A 12,517-nucleotide genomic window follows, 5' to 3' on the forward strand; every position below is an offset into this window, starting at 1 on the left:
GGGAGGAACAGAAAGAAATGAGATGCAAGCTGCTACGGCCCAGCCCACCTTGGAGAAAGGGCTCAGAGATCAAGATTCATGGGAGCTGGTAATAAATTCCCAGAAATTCTACCATAAACATCCAGCGTGAGGTTAATCACCTACCATAAACTCAACCACAGCTCACGGAGAAGCAGGACTGGGGGTGGGGGGGGTCTCCTCAAAAGTGCCCAAGGCCAGCCCTGCCCACCTCTGTCCCCACCTCCTGGAGAAGAAGGAAGTAAAGACTCCACCTGGTGACATCTGGCTATGCCTCGACAAATGACTCCTATATGGATCTGTTTCCTCTCCTGTTATTAGGGGTGGGGATAGTCAGCCGTGAACATTAACACAAGTTTTATGATTCTATATATCACTCAAGGAGTCCAAGGAATTTGGCTTCAGTCTGAAAACAATGTGTATTTTCTCCAGAGGGTAGAGCCTAATGATGATAAGCAGGTATTTTCTGAGCACCTGCTAGGTTCTCCCTAGATACATGTAATTCAAACTCAGCCCCTGCCCTCAGGACACACAGGAGTTAAGGGCAAACAGTCACTCACATGCCCACCCTGTGTGCATACATCCCCTCTGATCCTAACAGCTCGTCAGCCCCTTACCCTCCCCACTTAGACACACACTCATCGTCCAAGCGTGAGTAATGCCACCTCTCCCACCCATCACAGCCACATGCATGCCACCCTTCAATGCACATCACACAAGTCCCTGTACACACGCAGCTAAGCCATCCAAACCAAGACACCCAGGTATTCATTGTTGCTGAGGACTCCTGACTGCAAGTGACTGAGACCCAAGTCAAGTGGGCTTAAGCATGAAACAGCATTTATTTGCTTACATAGTTGGGAGGTTCGAGATGTATATTTGGCTTTGGTATAGCCAGATGAGGGACTTGATCATGGCATCGGATTTTCTCTCCTTCCCTTGACTGTTTCCTTCTGTGTGGGCTTCCTTCTCAGCTGACCATGTCCATGCTGCAGTGAGGATGGCAACCAAGGGAGAGCCACTTTCCCAGTCTGTATGGCTTAAGTTCCAAAACTGACTCCCATTGGATTGACTGAGGTCACGTGCTCCTCCTGGAACCAATCACAGTAGTGGGGGGACTGAGATACCAGATTGTGAGCTAGGCAGAGGACAAGGTGGTCAGCCCTTCCCAAACTCTCTAGAAGAAGGGCAGAAGAAGGTAATTCACCAAAAGAAGAAGAAGAGATGCTGCGCAGGTAAAAACAACAGATGTTCACTACTCACTGTAATCCCAATGTACACAAAGGAGATGTGGAAATATAGAGGCTGTAGGGGTATAAAGATATTGGTGTACCCAGCCGTTGTATAAATATAAATCCTGCCTGGTCAAAGTCTACCTTTTCTACTTATCAAGGAAATATTGATCTCAGATAAATGAGTGATTCAGACATAGGATATAGGAATTCAGAAGAAGAGAAGAGCTGTTTTAAATGAATTTGAAAGAAAAACAAAATGAGTTTGGGCTTGATGGAAGTGAGTTTAGAAAAGAAATCTATGAAATGCAGTGAGTTATTGGATAAGAACAGGTTTCCTATGAAAGAGCAAGGCCAGGTGGGGAGGAGGGGATGGGATTGAGGGTTTTGAAGGCCAGACAGTTTATCCTATAGGTCACGGGGGCCAGGGAAGATGTGGGCCGGGAGGAAGACACGGTTAAAGCAGTGCTTTAGGAAGATTGGACAGTAGGGGCTAAAACCGGCAGGACACTAGACTAGCCTTCTCACTTGTATACTGCAGCACAAGTGAGAAGGCTTGTGGGGTGCCAGGAGCAGGGCAGTGAGAGGATGGTAAGAAGAAAGAACCAACAGGATATGGCAGTTGATTGCCTGGCCGAGTCCAACATGAAGGGAAGCGAGAAGGTGACTCAGAGGCACTTCCAGTAGCTCCCTTCTGATGCTAGCACCTTTTGCTCTAGCAGACTGCAGCTCACACTCACCACGAGCTGCTGGACCTTAGAGTCAGACCACAGCTTCTTGCAGACAGGACAGCATCCACTAGCATCTATGTCTGGTTCCCATCCCTGCGCCAACCTCTGTCTGGCAGGGCATCCATCCAGAGAAGAGGCCGCAGAGGGAATGTGTAGACTCTCCCCCTGAATACACACAGTTTACACCCATCACCTTACCTTTGTTCATCACATGCACGCACACACACACCTTCACACCAGCAACAGGGTGATGAGGCCACCATGAAATCCTCTGCGGTCCTCAACAGGAGATCCAAATCTGGGAGAACCTGTTTTCTCCCCTCCCGTCATGCCATGCTTGGAGAACAGGGTTTGGCTCTTGTCTGACTCTGACAAGGGACCTTGACAAATGGGAGCCAATGCAAAGAGATGTCTGGGATGAGGAGATGAATGCAAACCACATTCTGCAGACCTCTTAGGTAGCTGGCACTGAGAGTATGCTCCCTGGAGAAGAGGCACAGACTGCCAGAGGAAGAAGGGGCATTCATCTGTGTGGTGGTGATTGCGGTTTAGTCGCTAAGTCGTGTCTGACCCTTGTGACCCCATGGACGGTAGCCTGCCAGGCTCCTCTGCCCATGGGATTCTCCAGGCAAGAATACTGGAGTGGATTGCCATTTCCTTCTCCAGTTCATCTGTATGGCCCCTGGGATATGACCAGCACCAGCAGGAAGGAGCCCCCAGAGAGAGACTTCTGCTGGCTGTGAGAAAAGACTCCCCCAAAGCCCAAGCTTTGGACAAGTGCAATCTGCATTGTCACCTGGGAAGTGGTGGCAGAAGTTCAATAGATGGGTTGGCAGGGCCCCAGACACACGTTCTGAGACCTACTATGTGCACTGTGAACTTCTCCTCATGGAAACTTGCTAGAGTTTGTAGGTTTATCCCTCCAGGCAAGGATGGGTAAGTGCTCAAGTCCACATGGCTCTGAAGAAGACTGGACTGAAGGCAGTGGACTCCTCACTTGTGGGACTGACCAAGCCTGCTGATACATGTCCTACTGCAGCCAGTGTGACTGAGGGCCAAAGGTTACTGAATGCGATCACAAGAATTGTGTAACCACTTCCCAGCTGTGTGAAGCTGGGCACGCTACTTAATCCCTCTGAGGTTCCTTTTCCGCAGCGGAAAATGGAACTACCTAAGGACTGGTCTGACGATCAGGTAAGTTGACAGTTGTAGATTTTCAATCAATGTTAGCTCGACTCGCATCACCTCTCCCCCACGTGCAGCCTCCCCGTTCCTTCACCATCTTCAGGACCAGCAGCCCATGGAACTTGGGTTCACACCCACTTTGACTCATTTGCCTGGTGAAAATGAAGTCCTTGAAGGATGGGACCATGCCTCATGCATCTCTGTGTCCTCTGCAGTGTCCACTCAGCCCATGGGAGGTGTTCACAAGGCAGAGAGCGATCGTTCAGAAGGGTTGAGGGTAACTGGAGAGAGGTGGTGATTGTGAGTTTAAGAAGGAGTCTCTGGGATTGTAATAAAGGGATAACATGCAAAACTGCTGCAATGCAAAACAGAAGCTTGCAAATCCAATTCCAAGGAAGCCAGCCATGCAAACTGAGTTCTGCCTGTGACACCCACTCTGCTTCCTCAGCTCCCAACCCAGGGCTCTTTTCCCTGCCATCCTTGATGATGGTGAAGGTGGTGATGTGGGAAATAAATGATGGTGATAATGATATCAGCTTTCATTTGCTGGGTTCCCACTAATGGTCAGAGAAGGCAATGGCACCCCACTCCAGTACTCTTGCCTGGAAAATCCCATGGACGGAGGAGCCTGGTAGGCTGCAGTCCATGGGGTCGCTAAGAGTCGGACACGACTGAGCGACTTCACTTTCGCTTTTCACTTTCATGCATTGGAGAAGGAAATGGCAACCCACTCCAGTGTTCTTGCCTGGAGAATCCCAGAGACAGTGGGCCCCCGGCTATCGGGTCGCACAAAGTCGGACACGACTGAAGCGACTTAGCAGCAGCAGCAGCAGCACTAATGGTCAAAGTGTCAGATCTCTTACATATTTATAATCATAAAATAACCCAGAAGGAAGGAAACATTACCCCGCTTTACAGATAAGGAGTCTAAAGGTCCTTCAAGATTTGACCTCAAGTCTGGGATAAGTCCAAAGCCTGGGCATGCTGTTTTCAGTGATGCTTTCTTATAGAGTCTGTGTGAATAACCCAGAAGAAATGTCCCCCCAAAATCTGTCTTCTTTTATTTAGCAATCCAAAATATATATATTATATTCATTCACTGAACATCTGAATTACCTCTCTTACTTAGTAATCCAGACAGACCTAGGGGACACCTCCCCAAAAAAAAAGAAAGCCCGTGAGAGCAGAGACCTTGACTGCTTTACTGACTACTATATCTGCAGCCTTAGAAAGTGATTAGAAAGCACCTCCCAACATATGATGAATGAATTCACTAATCACTGCTCAGTCTATGCCATTGTGTGTGTGTGTGTATTAGAGAGGGTAGGAGAGCAGCTCAGGTCAGATCAGGTCGGTACTACCTACCACCCAATATCCAACATACCTTCCGGGATTCCTTGGTCTCTAAGGGCTAAGACAACTCCAAAACAGATCACAGTGACACAACCCTAGGTCTAGTGACAAAGCTGCTGACCTGGAAGGTGGAATTGGGCTTGGTCCCAGCCAGCCCAGCCAGCTGGAACCTGTTTAGCCCCAAGGAGTGTTAGGCAAGCTTCTATGGCAACACAAAGCAGTCTGTGTTTTTGCATTCCCAACAGAATTCCAGCCTGAGGCCAGGATTCCCCAAGGCGTTGCTCCTGTACTGCCCTCTCTCTCCTTCCTCGGTTTCCCAGGTGATCGTCTTGGAAAGCTAGGAGAAGCCACAGAAACAGCCTCCATGACATGGGAGACAAAAGTGAAAGTGGCTCAGTCATGTCCGACTCCTTGCGAGACCATGGTCTATACAGTCCATGGAGTTCACCAGGCCAGAATACCGGAGTAGGTAGCCTTTCCCCTTCTCTGAGGATCTTCCCCACCCAGGGATCAAACCCAGGTCTCCCACATTGCCCGCGGATTCTTTGCCAGCTGAGCCTCAAGGGAAGCCCTGGGAGACAAAGCAGAGGGCCATTTCCCTACCAGCTCAGAGCTTCTGGCTCAGGAGTGCCCCGCTGCAGAAGTCAGAGTCCCCAGGCCTCCTCCTAGTTCCATGGGCCCGTAGCTCCCAAGGCCCCCACATTTGCAGCCACAGGAACCCTCCACCTCCAACCAGCCCTCCCCACCCACAGCCTGACCCTGTTTCACATGACAGCCAGCTCCTACACAAACTCTCTCTCCACCTGGTTTCCTCACCAGACTCTCCTCTCTCTGGCTCCACTCCCTCCTACAGGAAGCCCTCCCAGAATTTCCCTCTCAGACTTCTCCCCCGATTTCCCATCCAGGACTCTGATCTGGTCTCCCAGAGTTGGGCATGGGTGTAAGTATCCATGACTTAGGAGTTTCCTTAAGGCAATAATGACAGCTTTTAATCCTTAGAGAAACTATGAAATCAGCACTGTCTCCATTTTACAGCTGAGGAAACTGAGCATCAAGGTTGAGAATAGCTTGTGCTCTAACAGGAGAACTGGGCCCTGTCTGTCTCCCTGCCTTACCCCTCCCTCTCTCCCCATCCCTTCAGGGTCTTGCCATATGCCAGGCACTCCCTGAATCATAGACTTTTTATAACCCCATTTAATCCTCACAATTAAACCTATGAGGAAAGTACAGTTAGTCTTATTTATACATCAACATGCAGAAGTTTAGGAACTTTAGATACATTCTGTAAGGTCCTCGGTGTCAGGATCAGAATCCAACCCAACTCTTCTGGCTCCAAAACCCAGTTAGGTTTCCCAGTCCCGCTGGGTTTCCCCGTCCTGAGTCTAACCAGACACAGAGACACAGGGGATAGGGTACAGATCCTCCAGGCCAGCATGAAAGCGTTCACTGTCATCAGCCAGCACCTCTGGCAAAGGAAGATGACTTCCAGAAGGCCTGCAGAAGCTGCCCTGCTGATCTGTGGGGGCTTAGGAATCCCAGGACAGCTGAGAGCAGGCTCCCTGGCTAGCTGACCTCCTGCTCCCATTCCCTGCCCAGCCCACAAATCCTGTGAGCTGACACACCCTCAAGACCTTTCACTTCTGCAAATTCCTCCACCACCTCCAAAGTGCTCTAGGCTTTGTCATGAGAATTCTTTTTTTTTTTTTTTCATTTTCGTTTTAAGAATTGTTTTCAACAGTTCTTGAAACAACATATACAGCCGCAGCCGATTAAACTGGGAAATCAAATAACCAGTCTCAACTCAGTCTCAACTCAATCTCTAAATTGCTGTGTGATCTTAGACAGGTCCCTTCCCCTCTCAGAGCTCCAGTTGTTGCATCTGTTCAATGAAGGAGCAATTCCATTTATTTTTAAAATTCCTTGAAATTACATTTTATTGTTAATGACATTTAAATTCATTTCATTTTTAGAACTTTGATCTTCCCAAAGTGATTGCAATGTCTTGGGGAAAACATTAAGCTTGAAATCACATCTGATTTGGGCACTCAGCTTTTGTTCTCTCCTATATAAAATCAATTCTATAATGCTAATGTTTGCAAGAGATTTTCTTTACCCCTGTGCAGTCCCCATATAGAACTACTGCTGGGAAGGATAGGGGCACAGGATAGTTAGGGAGTTGAAGATCCACATGTGCACACTGCTCTATTTAAAATGGATAACCAAGAAGGACCTATGGTATAGCATAGGGAACTCTGCTCACTGTTATGTGGCACCCTGGTGGGAGGGGAGTTTGGGGGAGAATGGAGACATGTTTATATATATGGCTGATATGGCTGAGTCCCTTTGCTGTCCACCTGAAACTATCACAGCATTGTTAATTGGCTATATTCCTATATAAAAGAAAAAGGTTTTTTTAAGTTAAAAAAAAAAAAACCTACGGCTCTGATGGGTGGAAACTATAAGCTCTCCTCCAAGAATTCACCCACCCCCTGTCTGTTGTCTCCTTCTCCTCCGTTAAGGGGCTCCTGTGATAAGCCCATTCTCACCTGCCCTCCAGAGTCTGCTGCTGCTGCTGCTGCTGCTGCTGCTAAGTCGCTTCAGTCATGTCCGACTCTGTGCGACCCCATAGACGGCAGCCCACCAGGCTCCCCCGTCCCTGGGATTCTCCAGGCAAGAACACTGGAGTGGGTTGCCATTTCCTTCTCCAAAGTAATGCCTTCCTCCCTTTCAAAGGAGCATCGCCGCCCTGCTTCACTGATCTCTGCTCCTGCTGTGCCATGAATTAGCCAGTCCTCCCTTCAGTCTGGTCTTTTCTCCCTTTCAATAAGGCCCCAGCGGTGGTGTTTCAAAGCTTGAGCCTTTTTGTGACTCCTCCTCTCTGCTGTGAGCCCTGAGCTGTCTCGCTGTCTCGTCTGTGCTTCTGACACGTCTGCTGTTTGGCCTCTGTGTTCTCTGTTACTTGGGTGTATCTTTCTCTGTGCATCCCATCTTTCAAAGTGTGTAAAGTTCACTTTTTTTTTCTGACGGTGTAGGAGATACAGGAAGTGAGTATGATTATATATAATTTTTCCCCAAATCCAAATTTTTTCAATATCTACCAAGTCTTTATATTTATATATATATAAATTTATTTATTTGGCTGCACCAGGTATTAGTTGTGGCACATGGGATCTTTAGTTGGGGTATGTGGGATCTAGTTCCTCAACTAGGGATGGAACTCAGGCCCCCTGCATTGGGAGCCTGGAGTCACAGCCACTGGACCACCAAGGAAGTCCCAATACTCACGAAGTCTTTTTTAGTGCTGTACAATATCATACAAGTTAAAGGCATATACAATATGGTCACAATTTTGAAAGGTCATACTCCATCTATTGTTATTATATGACTATTTTTTAATGCAGAAAATGTGACGTGGAGATAAAATGAAAATAAATATTAAACTAAGTGGAAGTTTGAGTATTGAAAGGGAGAAAAGGCTAGACTGAAGCAAGGGCCGGCTAACACAAGGAGGAGCAGAATGAGGGAAAAGGAAAGAAGGGATGCTCCTTTGCAAAAGGAGCGGTGCAGCGTTAGGGGTGGGGGGTCTCTTTTCACTCAGACCTACAGTGGGACATGGGGCCCAGAGCCCCAGGCCCAGAGGAGAGTGGGAACAGCAGGCCTCGAGGGGACAAGAGCAAGCCACAGCCTAGGTGGTGAGGAGACCTCCTGGGGGAGGAGGTGCCAAGGAGCAGATTTCTGAATATGGTGCTGAGATGCCTGAAATTCCTGGAAAAGTCTGTGTAGCAAGGTCAGGCCCAAGAAGAATGCAATTGGAGGTATGTCCGCACAGCCCACCACCTTGCAGAGAATCAGCCATAAACCTTATCTCTCCACCCCCGGAGAGCTGGGGAGAGCTATCTCCGCATTCCCCGGAATTCAGGCTGAGTCAGCCCTGGGGGTTGGGAGGCCTGGGCCATACACCTGAGTCACCCCAGCATGGGTGGTCCATCCGGAAATGAAGTGGGAGCAAAGGATGGCCAGGATCACTGATCACTTAGCCCCAGCAAAGGCTAAGTGTCTTGGATTCCTATCAGCCAGCCCCTAGCCAGAAATTTCCCTCCCAAGAAAGTTAGGTCCCGGGGGCTGGACAGCACTGTATTGCAGGCAGCAGCTTTGGACATTCAGGACAGTGAATTTCTTGTGGCCTGTGAGTTTTCCCTTTCTCTGCCACCATCAACTACTTCTCCAGCTTCAAAAATGGCAGTTGACTCACCTTCTTTCTTGGGGGATTGGAGCAGGACCCAGAAGGGAGCCCAATCCTAATTCCAGTCTGTCCCCTTTCCCCCCTGAGCGGAGCCCTGGCTTCCGTGGAGGAAGGAGGAGAGAAGAGGCAGTGTTCCTTGCTGTCTGTGTCCCTGAGAAATTCTCCAGCTCCCTGCCATGTTCCCTCCCGCCTTCTCGCAGGCAGGTGAGAAGGGGCCCCAGGAACAAAGACGTGCAGCTGCGAACGCACTCCTCCTCCTCCTCACAGAGTTGGGGGAGAGGTGACCTCACTGCCCGCCTGAGGCTTCTAGACACGTAGGCTTTTTCCCTGAGGCCCAGCCCCCCTCCACCTCCACACTGCGCTTACTTTGCTTTGCTCCAAGTTGTCCTCTCCAAGGGCCCAGGGCCCAGGCAGACTGTTCTACAAACACCACTTTGATCCTGTCACTCCCCAGCTCAGAACTTCCTTTGCCTTCAGAGTAAAGGTCAAGCTCCTCATGAAGGATGGAGCTGAGTCCTTCCTGCCTGGCACTAGCTGCCTCCTGTCCCAGCCCTAGGGCTCTGCCTGTCCCTCCTGCCGCCATCCTTGGCATCTGCACCAGCTGAAACCTTACCCTTCCTGCAGGCCCTGGCTCCAGCACACCCCGGGCACTCTGCAAACATTTACTGAATGAAAATCACACACCAGGTACCTCCCCACGCCACCCGCCACAGTCAGCACAGTAGGAAATGGCCCCTCCCACAGAGACCCCAAGAACCAACCTTTGTTACACCCTGGGCTGGGTTATACCTGTCTGAGCACCCCTCCCTGATTGTAAACCCGAGCCACAGGCATCTGACAGGCAGTGGACAAAGGCGAATGAAGCCGTCGTCCATATTCGTCTCATCTGATCTTCTCAGTAACCTTAGGAGTTCAGTATCTTTATCCTCATTCACAGACAAGGAACCCAAGGCTTAGAGAAGTGATTTGCCCATCCAGTGATATTTGGGGCTCAAGCCAGGGCCCCCAGATAACAATCCAGGGCCTTCATACCTGCTCTCTAAGGCACTTCCTCAAAATCAGGGTGGTGGGACTTCCCTGACAGTCCAGTGGTTAAGGCTTTGCCTTCCAGGGCATGGGGGGCAGTTTCAATCCTTGGTCAGGGAGCTAAGATGCCACATGCCTAATGGCCAGAAAACCAAAACATAAAAAAAGAAGCGATATTGTAACAAAATCAATAAAGACTTTAAAAATGGACCACATCAGAAAAAAAAAAAACAAACATAACAGGGTTCTGTCTTACAAGTTTCCATTTCCCTCAGCACCCAGCGCAGGAATTTGTTTGATTCACAGAATGAGAGAATGAATGAATGAATGGTTCCAAGAGTCAATTCTATCCAGGTGAATCATTTTCTCCGCTCTCCTATTCTTCTCCTCCACATTTGTTTTTTCTGTCCTCTCCTCTCTCTCACCCGAGGCCCTAAGGATCCAGCAGATAAGGAGGAAAGAAGCTGTAATTGTTCTCACTGATTCCAGGGATTGGATTCAGGCCCCAGGATCCAGGCCCCTAGATGGGAGGACAAGAAGGCTCTGCCCTCCACCCCACTCCCAGCTTGATAGCAAGGACCCCGCCCTCACCCCATCCTCCCCAGTTTCTCTCCAGAGCCAGGTGGGGCAGGAGGGGGAAGCAGGGCAGCCTGAGAGCAGTGAGGGGGTGGAGAGGGGCCTAAATGCATGACTCACCGCCCTTGTGCCTTCCGGGAAGGGGAGTGAGGGACACCTGGGCGCTTGAAATTCCAACCCTTCCCCAGAGAGACACTTAGGTGTCTGGACAGGAGGAGGAAGAGCTCTGTTTACCTCAAACTAAAAAGCAGCCATGGCAACGGAGGCCAGGGCCATCTGGGCAGGGAGCAAAGGTCTTGACCAGAGTGAGGGCCCTGCTACCAGCCTGCCAACTGGGCCACTTGCCCAGATGGTGCCACGCAGGCCTTGTCTGGCCGAGCACCCCCTTGTGGGCACAGCCTGTCCTGAGAGCTGGGGGGACGGTCCTGAGGGAGAATCCACCCGTTTTACAGATTCACATGTGTTCCCACCGCCTCCTCACCTCCTTGCTTGAGCCTTTTCTCTGATGACAAGAGACAGACAGACAGACAGACACTGAGCCAAGGGGAGCTCTTGGCCTCTGTGCTGAGGCAAAAAGGGAACGGGGAGCTGAGGCATGTACTGGGAAAGGGCAGAGTGGAGGTGTCAGTCAAGGAAGGCTTCCAAGGCCCCATATAAGGAGGAGAGTGATCCAGGCTAAGGAAGAAGCAGTGTCCTCTTAGCTGACGTGAGGCCGGATGCACCATCACTCTCCTCTGCTAGACATCAGAATCATAAACTCCTGGTGCCCAAAGGGACCGCCTTGGCTGCCACTACCATCCTTAACAACATCCCCTCACCCACTGCCTGTATCCATTCCCATCCTTTCCTCCCCTGTCTGGGATGTGGCCCTCGCTGTGCTCTGAGTCAGGCCCTTCAACTGCACTCCGAACTCTACCCCTTAGAACCTCACTACATCAACTGGCTTCTCTCTCTGGTCCTGCTCCTCTCACCTTCATCCTAGGAGGGATTTTCCCCCTCTATCTGTATCCCTGCTCAAGACCCTTCCTCCCTTAAAAAAGCAAAGAAGGGGACTTCCTTAGCAGCCCAGTGGTTAAGACACCACAGTTCCACTGAGGGCGCACAGGTGCAATCCCTGGTCGGGGAACTAAGATTTCACATGTCATGCAGACAAAAATAGAATAGACAAAAAAAAAAAAAAAGGTAAGGAAAAAGGGAAAGAGGGAAAGAGGGAGGGAAATTATCCTTGACCCCTTTTTTTGTTCTTCCCCTAAAAAAGAGGCCATATTCGTTCTCTATTTTCATCTCTTCCTATCTACTCTGACCCCAGCCACCAGTCCCAGAAGTTATTAAAGCCATCCATGATCAACTGAGCCAAATCTCAAGCTTTTCTTATCTGACCTCCTGCAATATTAGAGTGGATACTCCCTCTGTTTTGAAAGATGATTTCCTTAACCTCCTGACATCACCTTCAGAATTTCTTACTATCTCTCTGGCCACTTCTTTGCACTCCTGAATTCACTTTATCTACCCACCATTTGTATCTGTAGCCCTTAATCTTTTTGGTGGGCCATACCACAACAAACAGGAAAATTCTTCAAGAGATAGGAATACCAGACCACCTGACCTGCCTCCTGAGATATCTGTATGCAGGTCAAGAAGCAACAGTTAGAACCGGATATGGAACAACAGACTGGTTCCAAATAGGGAAAGGAGTACGTCAAAGCTATATATTGTCACCCTGGTTATTTGACTTAAATGCAGAGTACATGATGTGACATGCCGGGCTGGATGAAGCACAAACTGGAATCAAGATTGCCAGTAGAGATATCAATAACCTCAGATTACACCACCTTTATGGCAGAAAGCAAAGAAGAACTAAAGAGCCTCTTGATGAAAGTGAAAGAGGAGAGTGTAAAAGCTGGCTTAAAACTCAACATTCCAAAAACGAAGATCATGGCATCCAGTCCCATCACTTTATGGCAAATAGATGGGGAAACAATGGAAACAGTAACAGATTTTATTTTGGGGGACTTCAAAATCACTGCAGATGGTGACTACAGCCATGAAGTTAAAAGATGCTTGCTCCTTGGAAGAAAAGCTATGCCCAACCTAGACAGCATATTAAAAAACAGAGACGTTACTTTGCTGACAAAGGTCTGTCTAGTCAAAGC

The 12,517-nt window shown here is 49.3% G+C and overlaps 1 long non-coding RNA gene across 1 annotated transcript; it reads right to left on the bottom strand.

Moving 5' to 3' along the window:
* Window positions 1–842: 842 nt before the first annotated feature.
* On the bottom strand, window positions 843–10,565 carry LOC120858279. Its single transcript, XR_005719821.1, has 3 exons — window positions 10,485–10,565; window positions 2,180–2,361; window positions 843–1,109 (listed from the first exon to the last, which is right to left on the bottom strand). It is a non-coding gene; the product is annotated as an uncharacterized LOC120858279 (long non-coding RNA).
* Window positions 10,566–12,517: the final 1,952 nt, after the last annotated feature.

This window comes from Oryx dammah, unplaced genomic scaffold (genome assembly GCF_014754425.2).
Source record: "Oryx dammah isolate SB20612 unplaced genomic scaffold, SCBI_Odam_1.1 HiC_scaffold_29, whole genome shotgun sequence".
Taxonomy (NCBI): domain Eukaryota; kingdom Metazoa; phylum Chordata; class Mammalia; order Artiodactyla; family Bovidae; genus Oryx; species Oryx dammah.